This window comes from Pinus tabuliformis, chromosome 1_1 (genome assembly GCF_031772625.1).
Source record: "Pinus tabuliformis cultivar Carrire ecotype Pingquan chromosome 1_1, CPIR1, whole genome shotgun sequence".
Lineage (NCBI taxonomy): Eukaryota > Viridiplantae > Streptophyta > Pinopsida > Pinales > Pinaceae > Pinus > Pinus tabuliformis.
Window position 1 is genome coordinate 646,876,443 of NC_142297.1, and position 13,877 is coordinate 646,890,319.

The 13,877-nt window shown below is 39.6% G+C and overlaps 1 protein-coding gene across 2 annotated transcripts in view; it reads left to right on the plus strand.

Annotated features, from left to right (window-relative positions):
* Positions 1-13,877, plus strand: part of LOC149215032 (N-glycosylase/DNA lyase OGG1-like) — a 75,271-nt gene that overhangs the window by 14,217 nt on the left and 47,177 nt on the right. The gene's annotated exons all lie outside the window — the stretch shown is intronic.

Genomic DNA, 13,877 nt, shown 5'->3' on the forward strand with positions numbered 1-13,877 from the left:
AGCCGGAACTGCCGAGAACAGCCGTAATTGCTGGAACTGTCGGGAACTGCCAGAACAGGTGGGAAAGCTGACGTAGAGGGCAGAAGCCGGAACTGCTGGGAACAACCGGAACTGCCGGAACTACCGGAATTGCTGGGAACAACCTGAATTGCCGGAACTGTCGGAACTACCGGAACTGCTGGGAACAACTGGAATTGTCGGAACTGCTGGAATTGCCGGAATTGCCGGGAACAATCGGAACTGCTGGGAATAGTTGGAACTGCCGGGAACTGTCGGAACAGCCAGAGCATCTGTCTTCGAAGGAGAGCAACATGCAAGGGACAACTAACTAACATTGAGACAGTTGTATGCTACTTAGTAGCAAACACACCAAGCATGCAATGTTACAGCTAGCATGCAAGGGACAGCTAGCATGCAACAACAAGCATGCAAAGGACAACAAGCATGCTGGGGACAACAAACAAGCTAGGGACAACAAGCAAGCAAGATGCAGCCAACACATAGGTCCGTATGGCAACATGGTGCAACAATGGCACATAATGTAGTACAATAATGGGTACAGTCATGATTAATGAAGCATGATGAGATGCATCATAGTGATGATGGGTGCAGCATGGTGCAGCACGGTGAGGTGCAACATGATACAAAATGCAGCAGAACGTTAGGTGAAGGAGTCATCTTGGAGAATTAGTTGAAGCAGCATGTCTTCAACTGATCTCATGTATCATCTTCTTAGAGATGATCTATGCTCTTATCTAGATAAGTCAAAGTGTTGACTTCTGTTGTAAACGTACTATCTCTCTCTCTCTCTCTCTGCTGAACTATTGAAGAACATATAAGAAGAATTGATCAAGGGTTTCCCCACATTGGGTTTTGTCCTTGGCTAGCGCCACATCTTGTGTCCTCTTGTCTTGGCTTGTCTTCTACGATTTATGTTTATGTTCTATTTGTAGTTTACTTTAATGCTGATGTGACTGCCAATCTGGAAAAGATATTGAGCTAATAGTGAAAATTTAAATAAATTGCTCTAAGCATAGAACATACCTAAAATTAACATATGCGATTCATGGTAATGTTAAATTTTTAAAGTAAAAGTGACATTCTCCTTAATCTTCATTTTCATCATTTTACTTAAATTTTTTACATTACCATGAAATGACTCAGGATGTTTGAGAGTGGTTCCGACCTCAATGGATTTCATATGGATAATGTAGAATTTTGATTTCATTCAAAATCCAACAGACTTATCAGTTTTTCAAGATTTCAGGATTGGGGGGATTGCAATGTTTCCATTGGATTTTGTCATGTATTAGGGTATGGAACTCGTATTTAATCAAGAGCACCAATCCCTCTATGTACCTTGATGTTAGAAGACATTGGTTGTTGAACTCCTCTATCATGACCCTCCTAAAAATGTACGCATCACTCAAACAAAATCTTGACATGACATGTTATGCGTTTTATATCTTATGTTAATGCTTAGAGGGTGACATTAATGACAAAGATCCCTATACAGATCTAGAGGTAATGACAAAGATACCTCTGGATATTAATGCTTAGAGTGTGATATTAATGACAAAGATCCTGATTTTCCAATAAGACTAAAAAATTAGACATTTCTCGTGGCGGCAAGAGGCCCAAGCATTAGCAATAGATAATAAATTTACTTGTCTTTTCTAGTTTCTAGTAATTTTTATAACTATTGACTCTTTTATATTTATTATGATATTTTTGTAAACAATATATGACAATTTAAGTTTGAAGTTTGAAGTTGGCAATTATAACTCATTAGTAATGAATTATGAATATGATGCTTCGTGAAAGTTGAAAGCTGTTTCATTTCATGTTAGATATTATTTGTTACATTTAGCTTACAAGTACAACTTTGGTGATCAATGATGATAAATGTTATATATTGAATTTTGAAAGCTTGAAACTTTAAGATTGATGAATCATGAGACTCAATGTGGTGTATGTTACTATGTTACTAACTTGTGGACGTGGTTGATGAAGATTATAACTTCTAGATGATTGTTATTATATGATTCAATGTTTTTTTGTTTGTTTTTGTTTTTGTTTTTTGTTCCTTCTATATATTTAATTCATCATTCTACATGCTTTTGTTGACATATATGCATCAAAATATAAAAAAATATATATTATATAAAAAACGCTCCCAGAATCGCTCCCAAACTGGGAGCTTTTGAAAATGTCGTTCCTGCTCCCTGTTTTCGCTCCCGCTCCCAAGTAACCTTGGGCCCCCCTATGCAACGTTGCTTAAGGATCCCAACATCTACCTTTTGTTGGAAAATGTAACTATGTTCGGTCTTCATTAATGTACTTGAGTCATCATGAAATTTATTTGTCAAAAGAATAAAGAATATTTATTATTATTATTGTAACAATGACTTATTAAAGCATGGGTTTCATGCTTAGGTCATCATTATATTAGTCAAAGTCCCCATTGTGGACTCCTAGGATTAATATTGAGTTTATAGAGTCATTGTACATTCAAAGAGACCCTTCTTGGGCTTTTGAATCATGTAAAAAGGTTTAGTATTGAGTCAAAAATGATTTATGTATCCTCCACACCAAGTCGGCTTAGAAGAGATCAAGTTGACCTAAGGATCGTAATTCGACCGATAAGAAACCTATAAATACAAGTTAGTCGAAGTTGTTTGGAGCATCACAACTCAAGCTAGTTCGATATCTCAAGAGTGGCTAGGGAAGTGCGAAGTCTGTTGTCGGGAAGCCAAAGGAAGTGCGAGTTTGGGGAAGTCTAAGGAGAAGAAGAAAATCGAACTTTTGGTGCCTCTCTCTCTCTCTCTGTTTTGTGCCCTAGTTTGGGAGATCGAAGTCTTCAAAGTTTCGCTGTTGCCAGAAGCTGCTTGTTGTCGAAAGCTGCTGCCTAGTTGAAGTTGCTGGAAGAGGTCAAAGATTTGGGAGGCTGACTTGGTGTGGAGAGAAGGTCTGGTCTTTGTCTAGGGTAAAGAGTCTCAAAGAATACTATTGAAAGGAAGAATTATCTTGACTGGGTTTTTCCCTGGCATAGTGCCTATATCTCGTGTCTCTTGTTTTGTGATCTTCATACACACATAATATGGTAATTTCTTGATGAAAGATAAGATAATAAAGAAGTAAAAGAAGCCAACAACTCACAAGTAATTATCAAGAAAGGAGAATCAAACCCTAATATAACTATGATTTTCTGACATGGTATAGGAGCTAAGGTCAGGAAGAGTCGAAGATCACTTTGTGGCATGAATTCTCCCTTGTTGATGAACTATATAAGAATGGGTATCAACACTGTTGGAAGCTGGATCAAGAAGGTTATCTACTACTTATTCTACAAGGTCAAGAGTCAAGGGTTCTTGGTTGCTCTTAAAGGTTCTCTTAGTGATGACAATGCATGGATCATTGATAGTGGAGCATCGAGACACATGATAGTTCAAAGTAAACAACTTTATACACTATCAAAGGAGCCATCTTCTCATGCAATGGAATTGGGTGACAACAAAAGCTATGTTGTTAGAGGCCTGGGATCAACATCGTTGAAGCTGGATAATGGATCGAAGCTGCATCTCAACAACATTCTATAGGAATTCTAGGTTGTGAAAAAGAATTAGCTTTCTATTTCTTGTTTAGAAGATAAAGGGGAAAGAATTGCTTTTGTTGATGGAAAAGTATTGGTTTAGGGAAAAGACTCTAGCATTGATAAAGCTAGGGTTATTGGAGTTCGTAAAGGATGTCTTTATAGAGTCATTACACCACCTCCTAAAGCTCTAGTTCATATGGAAATAAGTCCCATTGAGCTATGGCATAGGAGGTATGGTCATCTACATTATAAGGTCATCCCTACTCTTAGTTAATTGGTTCATGGTATTCCTAATATGAAGTTAGATCAAGAAGATGTGTGCAAGGGATGCTTTTTGGGAAAACATACAAGAAAGCCATTTCATAATTGTGAAACTAGGTCTAAAGAGATATTAGACCTCATCCATTCCGATGTTTGTGGGCCCATGTTTGACAAATCACTTGGAGGTCATCTCTACTATGTGACATTTATTGATGACCATTCTAGAAAGACATGGCTCTACCTTCTCAAAACAAAAGATGAAGTATTTGATAAGTTCAAGGAGTTTAGGGTTGAAGTGGAAACCCTAATCGAAAGAAAGATAAAAACTCTGAGGTCTGACAATGGTGGGGAATACACACTTAAGGAATTGATTGCATATTGTAAGGAAGAAAGTATTAAGAGGGAGCTCATTGTTCCTTGTTATCCCGAACAAAATGGATTGGCTGAAAGGAAGAATAGGTCAATTGAAGAAGGCATTCAAATTATGCTCCTTGATCAAGATCTACCAAAGTTCTTATGGGGAGAAGCAACGATGACAGACGTATACATTCAAAATAGAAGTCCTCATAAGAGTCTTGATAATACAACACCCGAAGAAGTATTCACAGGAAAAAAGCCGAGTGTGGATCACCTTCGAATCTTTGGAAGTCCAACATATATTCATGTTCCAAAGGACAAACAAAAGAAGTTGGACTCTACAAGTATCAAGGGAATATTCGTTGGTTATAGTCTCTCGTCAAAAGCATATAGAATCTACATAAAGGAAGGAAGACACATTGAAGTGAGTAGGGGTGTCATATTTGATGAGAATCAAGCATACAAGAAATCAAAGGACATTCCTATTGATTTTGATGACGAAGAAGTTCCCATTTTTGAAGAAGAAGAAGTTCATCATGAAAATCCTACTACAAATCAAGAAGAAGGACCAAGTGAGCCTATTCAATTGATGGTGATCCCTACCACAAGGAAAAGGCCAAATTGGTTAAAAGCCACATCAGAAAATGTTGAAGGACATGAAGTTGCGAAAGGTTCCTTCAGGGAAAGTAAGAAACCAAAGAGATATTCTGGCTATGCTGTGAAAATTCCTTAAACCCGGGAATTCCTACTACAACACTGAAGATATTTCTCCTACTTGTTAGATTTACATGAACAAGTTATTTGCGGTTTCCTATGACAAACATCGAAATACATACACTGTAGCCTACACCAATTAAATTATATGTCGAAACAAGAGACTGAACAATAGAGAAAGAGACACACAAATGACAATTATTTTTGGACAAACGTCCCCGGAAAAACCCAATGTGGGAAAATCGGTACAACAGATTTGAGGGTTTTTATTATTAAGTTGAAGTATTTCTGAATACAACGATAGGATACCTTCTCGATAATCTAGTTACAAAGAAAATCACTTAGAAAAAGAAACTGGTGAGATTACCTCACTCTACACTACAAGTCCCGGTTGATCTGGCAACTGAACTACTAGTTCCCGGCTACTTCTGTGCTGCCCCTGTGTCAGCGTCTAAGGCCTTGCGTTAGCTCAATGAGAATCGATTTGCCTTCAGAAGCCTTTTCCAGCCCTCTCAGCTCAGAAACGTCAGCTTCCTCAGCAAACTTGGACTTCTACGCTGGAAGCCTCTGCACTGCTCTGTGTGGGACCTGTGTAAGCCCTTCCTGGCTTTGCGTCACCCTCTCTGCCCTTTGCGCTGCCTCCTTTGTGTGTCTCTCTGCTTCTCTGCTCAGTATTCTTGGCTCCGGAGAAGATCCTCCAGCGAAAACTCCTTCTGCCCCTCTCTGCGTGATCACTACAAATCATTGCGTTGCCTCTAGCTTCAACAATTCGATCTCACTGATCAACTTTCTGTGTCTTCCAACTGACCCTCAAGCCTCCTTAAATAATCTCCTCGTTGACATTCAAAGGCCTAGATTAGAAGCTAATCAATGACTAAGATCATTTCTGCTTGATCCTCGTCTTCTTTTAGAAGATACACCCACAGTTAGATTAATACCCATTAATTATTTTATTTTCCCAAGTTTAGATTTAGGGTTCCATTAAAAATAATTAATTATTTTAATAACACTGTCTCTAGGTGGAATTTCCCAAAATGCTTTCTGGGTTCTTTGGAATACATGTGCTGAAGCTTCCCTGCAAAATTTGAGGCTTAGATCACATCCGATGCTATCAGAAATTAACACTACCTCTTAGCGAGGAATGTGCTCTAGCAATGCCTTCCACTGAAGCATCACACTAATTTCATAACATCGTCCTTTGCACTGCTGATGCCTAACATGCTGCCCATCAACCACTGCGTAAATGCTGCATCTGTACTGTTGTTGACCCTGCCACTGTCAACATTGCATCTGTACTGCAACTCCCTCTGAATTTCTGCATCCGTGTTGTTGTTGGCATTGCCATTGCCAACTGTCTCTGCATTGCAAACTGCTGCTGCTACTGCATCAACAACAGAAAACATCCGAAATCACTGAACAAGTGTTCAACATAGATGCATCTCGATGTTGAAGATCTGACTGCTGTTAGTCCCACGCTATGCCTCTGAAGCCACTGCGCTGCTACTGTTGCTATTGCACTGCTGCAACTTTGCTCTACGTTGCTCAGACTTAGCGTTCTATCCACTGCAACTATCGCTCCAACACTCCTCTGCACCATCTGACACTTCGTCCATCCTCTACTCCTGATCTGGGCTCTTGTATCAATGTATTGATCCGAGAGGTGGACTTGTCAAGGATCTTGCCCATCTGTAGCTCTTTTGAACTATAACTCCAAATCAACCCACCTCCCTCCAGGATGTATCTCGACTGTCATGGCGAACTCCTCCTCCTTGATCTTCGTGGGTGCAGCCTTCGGATCGTGCTTCTCATCTTTGTCCTTCTTCCTGAGAGGACATTGTGTTGCGTAGTGACCCATTTCACCACACCTGAAGCATTTTATCTTCGAGACGTCCTTCTTCCACCTTCGTTGCTCCTGCTGCCCCTTCGATGCAAGGGCTGCATTCTCATCCTCCTCCTTGGGCTTCGACCCACTGCTGCTGCTTCCGTCAAGTTTACACTTGACCAAGTCTCTCCTCAGCTCCTCTTGCTTGAGAGCTGCCCACATCTCATCCCAATTCGGCAAAGTCGCCCTACCCAGGATACTCTGGACAAAGACTTGCCACTCATCTGAGACAAAATTGAGGGCCAGTCTAACCAACTCAGAATCTTGAGGTGTAGACCCCACAACTGATAACTCATCTCAGGTCTCCTGAAGCTTCATGAGGAACGAATCTACGCGCTCCCCCTTCTGCATCTGTGCAGATCTCAGTTTTTGTTCTAAGTACATCTTCCGCTGTTCAGAAGATCCCTGATACAACGTAGACAATGCATCCCACATCTCCTTAGCAGTCCCTCTGCTAGCAATGTGACAGGCTACATGATCCTTCACTCTATTGAGGATCATTCTCTTTGCCTTCGACATTTCTGCTTGGTACTTCTTCAGCGGATCCTGATCTGCAAGCACAACCGCCACACTGTCCACATATGTCTTGAGGGAGTGCTCATCTAGAAGGAATGACATCCTTGCCTTCCAAATGACATAGTTGAATAGTATGTCCAATCTATCATGATCCCTCAAACCACTGATTGCCATCATTGCCTCAAAAATATCGAACTGATCCTCTCTACTCTTACTGTTGCTGCTCAGCTAATAAGAGAACGAACTTCTTGGCGGGAAGTCTACTAAGGAGAAGTTCCCTCAATGTGCTTCTCTTCTCTTTTGACGTCTTTCTACTTGGCAAAACGACCCAACAAAACGACCTACAGAAAGACTGCGTCCCACCAGCTCCTCCTCACGCTGAGGCTTCAGCGTTGCTCCCTCTGCCACAACAAGATTTCGATTTGGAAGCCCTTATCTCTGCGACTCACTTAGAGAGATACTGCCTCGAAATTCAACCCTTTGGCTAGGATTGCACAAACCCCACTGGGGATTTGAATTGCTGCCTCCTGCAACTTTTTCGACCTCCTTTTCTGCTCAACACTGGGTTCTCTGGCACTGTTCTTCTTGCTTCACTTGCACTCGCTCTGATACCATGTGAAAATTCCATAAACCCGTAAATTCCTATTGCAACACTGATGATATTTCTCCTAATTGTTAGATTTACATGAACAAGTTATTTGCGGTTTCCCACGACAAACATCGAAATACATACACTACAGCCTACACCAATTAAATTATATGCCAAAACAAGAGACTGAACAATAGAGCAAGATACACACAAATGACAGTGGTTTTTGGACAAACATCCTCGGAAAAACCCAATGTGGGAAAATCGGTGCAGCAGATCCGAGGGTTTTTATTATTAAGTTGATGTATTTCTGAATACAACGACTGGATGCCTCCCCGACAATCCAGTTACAAAGAAAATCACTTAGTAGAAGAAACTGGTGAGATTACCTCACTCTACACTGTAAGGCCCGACTGATCTAGCCGTTGAACTACAAGTTCTCCGGTTACTTTTGCCCTGCCAGCCTCTAAGACCTTGTGTCAGCTCAACTGAGAATTGATTTGCCTTCAAAAACCTTTTCCAGCCCTCCCGGCTCAGAAATGTCAGCTTCCTTAGCAAACTCAGACTTTTGCACTGGAAGCCTTTGTGTTGCTTTGCGTGGGGTTTGCGTGAGCCCATCCTGGCTCTGTGTCACCCTCTCTGCCCTCTACGCTGCCTCCTTTGCATGTCTCCCTGTCTCTCTGCTGAGTATTCTTGGCCTCGGAGAAGATCCTCCAGCCAAAACTCCCTTTGCCCCTCTCTGCGTGATCACTACAAATCACTGCGCTACCTCTAGCTTCAGCAATTCGATCTGATGTGTCTTCCAAATGACCTTCAAGCCTCCTTAAATAATCTCCTCATTGACATTCAATGGCCCAGATTAAAAGCTAATTAAAGGCTAAGATCATTTCTGCTTGATCCTCGTCTTCTTCTAGAAGTTACACCCACAGTTAGATTAATACGCATTAATTATTTTATTTTCCTAAGTTTAGACTTAGGGTCCCATTAGCAAATTTTTAATTATTTTAATAAAACCATCTCCGGGTGGAATTTCCCAAACGCTTTCTGGGTTCTTTGGAATACATGTGCCCAAGCCTCCTTGCAAAATTTGAGGCATAGAGCACATCCAATGTACTAGAAATCAACATATGCTGCATATATGACAAAGTTAATTGAAGCCCATCCATCTACATTTAAGGAAGATGCGCATCAAGAGGTTTGGAAGAAAGCAATGCAGGAAGAATATCAATCCATCATGAAGAATGGGTTTGGGAGATTGTTCCTAGACCTAGTGACAAATCGGTTGTCACATCTAAATGGATCTATAAGATCAAACATGCTATTGATGGAAGTATATACAAGTGCAAAGCACGATTCATTGCAAGGGGTTTCTCTCAAAAGGAAGGCATTGATTATGGGTACCTTTGCACCCATAGCAAGGTACACTACCATTAGATCATTGGTTTCATTGGCTGCCACAATGGGGTGGAATATCCATAAAATTGATGTTAAGACCGCATTTATGAATGGGATTGTTGTCGCACAAGAGTGTCTAGGCACTGTGACAACGCTCAGATCAGGGGCTATCACCCTGATCCCCAATCTCTCTGTTTTAGCTGCCTCCCTACGCCAAGCTAAGGGGGGTGGACCCTATGGATAAATGGGATGAAGGAGAACCAGCTGGGAATCAACCGGCTCGAGAGACACAACGAGGCAATAAAATACTTGATTTGGGCTTAGCAAGACTTAAAATTTAATTTAATTTTGAAAGATAAATACCAGTGCCTTTAATGACCTTCCTAGGTAAAATGAAAACCCAGTAATTGATTAGCTATTGTTGCAATAAAGATGAAATCTATTTGCAATTCCACAATAAAAATCTTTAACAATCGCTTGAAAGAAACATTTGCAAAGTATCTAACATGTAAAGAGCATTAAATGATTCAAGCAATGATGATCAACTTCACTAGATGCACAATGTATTAGCAATTGAATTTCAAGAGATCCCTTAATCAAACATGAAATTTTAAAAGCTAATCAGTTTCAATCCCAAATCTAGGAAATTTACCTATTTCAAATAGTTCATCTTTAGATAAACATTTAAGCACATTATAGAGAAACGACAACCACAAAATTTCACCTTTAGGTCTTATCCTTTGATTAGTCCTTAGAAAATCTTTTCTAATGCTCTAAACGAGACCTAATCAATATTCTCTTGTGATCCAGATAAATCAAAAGATTTAAATAATTTTCAACCTTTTTTTCCTGTCTAGGAATCTTTTATAACTTTTTAGTTTTAGAATTTTTATGTTTTATGATTTAAATGTTTTTATTTTTTTAGGATTTTTAAATATTTAGAATTTTTTAACATTTAAGATTTCTTAATTAAAATGAACCCGAAAAAAAAATCGAATATGAAAGCACACCCTAACCCTAAAAAAAAAGTATGCATAGGCTAACCCTAATCATAAATCAAATACAAATAAAAAAAATTTAAAAGGGGAGAAGCTTTGTTTGTTGTCGTATGTGTTTTTCAGGTTTGGTCGACGGGAGGTCAATAACAAGGAAGGAAAACGCGAGGACGCCAAGGACAGCGTGGGATGGCCAGCAAATGGGCAGCATGGAGTTGCGTAGGGTTTTTGCAAGGGATCTGGCAGTGTGAGGAAGAGGGAACACGCGAAGGTAGCGGATGGAGAAGGATGGATGAGAACAGAGCTTGATGGAGGTTACGCGTAGGCAGAGAGGGATGGCAACGCTTGGAAAGAGCCACGGACTTTGATGAAGGTTACGCGCAGGGCAGCAAGGAAAGAGTTGCGATGAGGGGAGAGGAATGACAGATAGGGAGCAAGGTTTAAGTGAGGGTTTGAAGGGCGAAGGGACAGGTAGCGGATTGTAGGTCGAGCGAGGGAGGGTTTCAACGCAGGTATGTAGATAATGAGGAAGGAGCTGCGTAAGGAGGAGCAACAATGAGGGTTTTAAAGAATGCGTGAGAGGGATTGAAAGCAGCGAGGAGGGTTATGGATGTGTTGAAGGAGGGAGCTGCAGAGGAAAAGGCGGTAATCTACAGGCATAGAGGAGTGCGTATAGCTGGAATGGAGTAGCGTTTGAGAGATTTGCGGATCTGGACAGAGAGGAAGGAAAACGCAGGCTAGCATACAACGAGAATGCACATAGGAGAAAGGATCTGAAATCTCTAGGAACCCCAAAAAATCGAAATTTTTGACGCCAGGCATAGAAAAATTCGAAAAATCCAAGCAACAGATAGATAATTTTAATTAAAATGTCGAAACTAATGCTTCAGATTTATTTGAAGGAAAACCTTCAAAACTTTTCCCTAGAAGATACATGAACAAAAAAAAAAAAACTCTGGATTTGAGGCAAGATCTTACCCTTTGGGGCCTAGATCTGGCTTCAAACAAAAATCCTGCTTCAGATCTGTACTCGCGATGACAAAAACCAAACACCCAGAAACAAAATATACAATGATGAAATTAAAAAACCCTAAAAGAAAACCGGTTAAATAATTACAGTAATTACAAGCTAACGGCTCTAAATGGCCAAATCTATCATTATGCCACATATTTTTGAAATTTTATGTTTAAAGTAAGGTGCTTCAGATAAAACCCTTCATGCATCAACAATGGAAGTTCTAATGATAAGCCTAGGATTCAATCATGCTGGGCCCTTCAGAAAATGCTAATTGGGAGTTGGCTGGTTCAACTGAAACTTCCTCGAATGCCTGATGATATCAAAATCAAGAATTTCCTGCACAACTCAATTCAACCATTAATGTAGAGAGAGAAAACGACAATAAAATTCAGATTTAATGGAAATACCTGCCATTATATTCAGAACTTAAACTACCATTCAAACCCTAGTGATCAAGCAAGATACCTGTGCTTAAACCACTCTTTAGAAAGCTATTATCAATGGTTGAAAAGGAAATCTATGCATGAAAATAATACATCTTATAGCATTCCCATGAAGAGTAACACCAGTGGAGATTAACCCCAAAGTCTTTCTTTATTCCACATGAAAAAAGATTACAAGAGAGCTTTTGCTTAGCACACACTAAAAGATCGAATGATCTCAACTGACAACTGACCCCCTATTTAAAGATAAATTTCCCAGTGGCTAGTTCAAGTGATCCTTGTCAAAGTGATCTCGACCGTTGATGAGGATCAATTTTTTTTTTAATCTCATTTGTCGAAATTTTAAATATTGAGGAAATTAAAATTTTTTCAATTAAATGCATTTTAATATATTCAAAAATTAAAATTTTGCATTTATTTTCTCAAAACTTTGACTTTGACTTAACCCCGGGGACCTAAGACATAAAATTTAGCAAAATAATCAACTAACCTTAGTCCCTGGTCCAGCTAAGATCTAATTTTTTAAAGGACCCACGAATTTACCTCTGGAACATTTAAATTTACTTAGGACCTAGGACCTATGAGGGGATAAATTATTTTTCTAACCCTCAAGACATTTTACATCATGATTTTTACATTTTTACATCTCAAGGGGGAAACCCATTTGAACAAGACCCTCACAGACTACCCAGTTCTGTGACACAAATATAATCTAGCAGATCAAGCAATCTGTAATAAAATAACCTAACCAAATAGTTACGATTATTCTCAAATCACTTTTACATAGACTCGATCTAGCACACTAGGACTCCCCTAACATTTTGGTGACAAAATCCATCCTGGCTTTGGGGTAAGGCTGAAGGAAAACTTTGCCGATCATGGATCAGTGAGACAAAAAACCTTCCGGAATGTAGATCATCATCAAAAAATTAGGTTTACCTAGGCAATTACATACATGACACGGATTTGTTGAGATTATTTACAATTTACACATGCAGAAAGGGTTTACAGTATAACATGATCAGGCTGATGATGATAGTCGAATGACACAGACACGTTGATCAAGCGCTATCCCTTTTGTGAAAAGGGGGTGTACTGCTATGGGTCGTTGACACGTAGTGGTCAACATCTGGCTCTATTTGGGGACACGTTGCTGCACTGTAGGAATGTGCGAATCCAGGATCTGCATCCATGCAACACACAACAAAACATAAGTGGTGTCCATCCAAAAATCATCATATAACATTAAGCACATGAAAGATATAAGCTCTTCATTTATTAACTATCTAGTAACATGAAAAGTAAATTTAATCCTAAAACAGAAATGAAATGCTGAAATGACAAGGTGTAGGGTTAGAAATGTAATACAGAGGATGCCCCATGGCATTAGATGTTATCTTTGAAGAATAGCTTGAGCATTTGGCCATTCGCAGGTAAGTCAAGTGGTTCACCATCCAATCTGCTCAAGTGGAATGAATTTGGCCCTTTGGCCCAGCAATGTTTCGGATAATGTAGGGTCCCAGCCACACACTGTCAAATTTCTTGTGTTTTCCTGGTTTTTCATTCTTGCGATCCCAAAGGAGTACCATATCTGCAACTTGCAAAGACCTAGATCGAGATGATTTATCAAAGCTTTTCTTAATGTTAGATTGACTTTTACATATATTATCAAAAGTTGACCTACGAGTTTCATCCAACTCCACAATCTGATCAATTCTATGTTGAACAACATCTTTATTAGAGGAAAAATGCTGAAGGAGTTGATAAGCTGGCGATTTCAGGTGCACAGGTAAGGTTACATCCAGGCCATAAACCAATTCAAAGGGACTTTTACCCGTAGCTTTCTTTTTAGTAATCCTATCTGCCCATAAAGCATACTTGATTTTGCTATCCCAAACCCGCTTATTATCTCCTACTATCTTCTTGATAATGGTTATGAGATTTTAATTACTTGATTCAACAAGTCCATTACCCTGAGGATAGTAATTTGATGAATGAGATAAGACAATGCCATACTTGAAACAAAAAGATGAAAACTCTGAAGAACTAAAAGCCTTGGCATTATCAGTAGTGATCTTAGCAGGGACACCAAATCTAGTAATGATATTATTT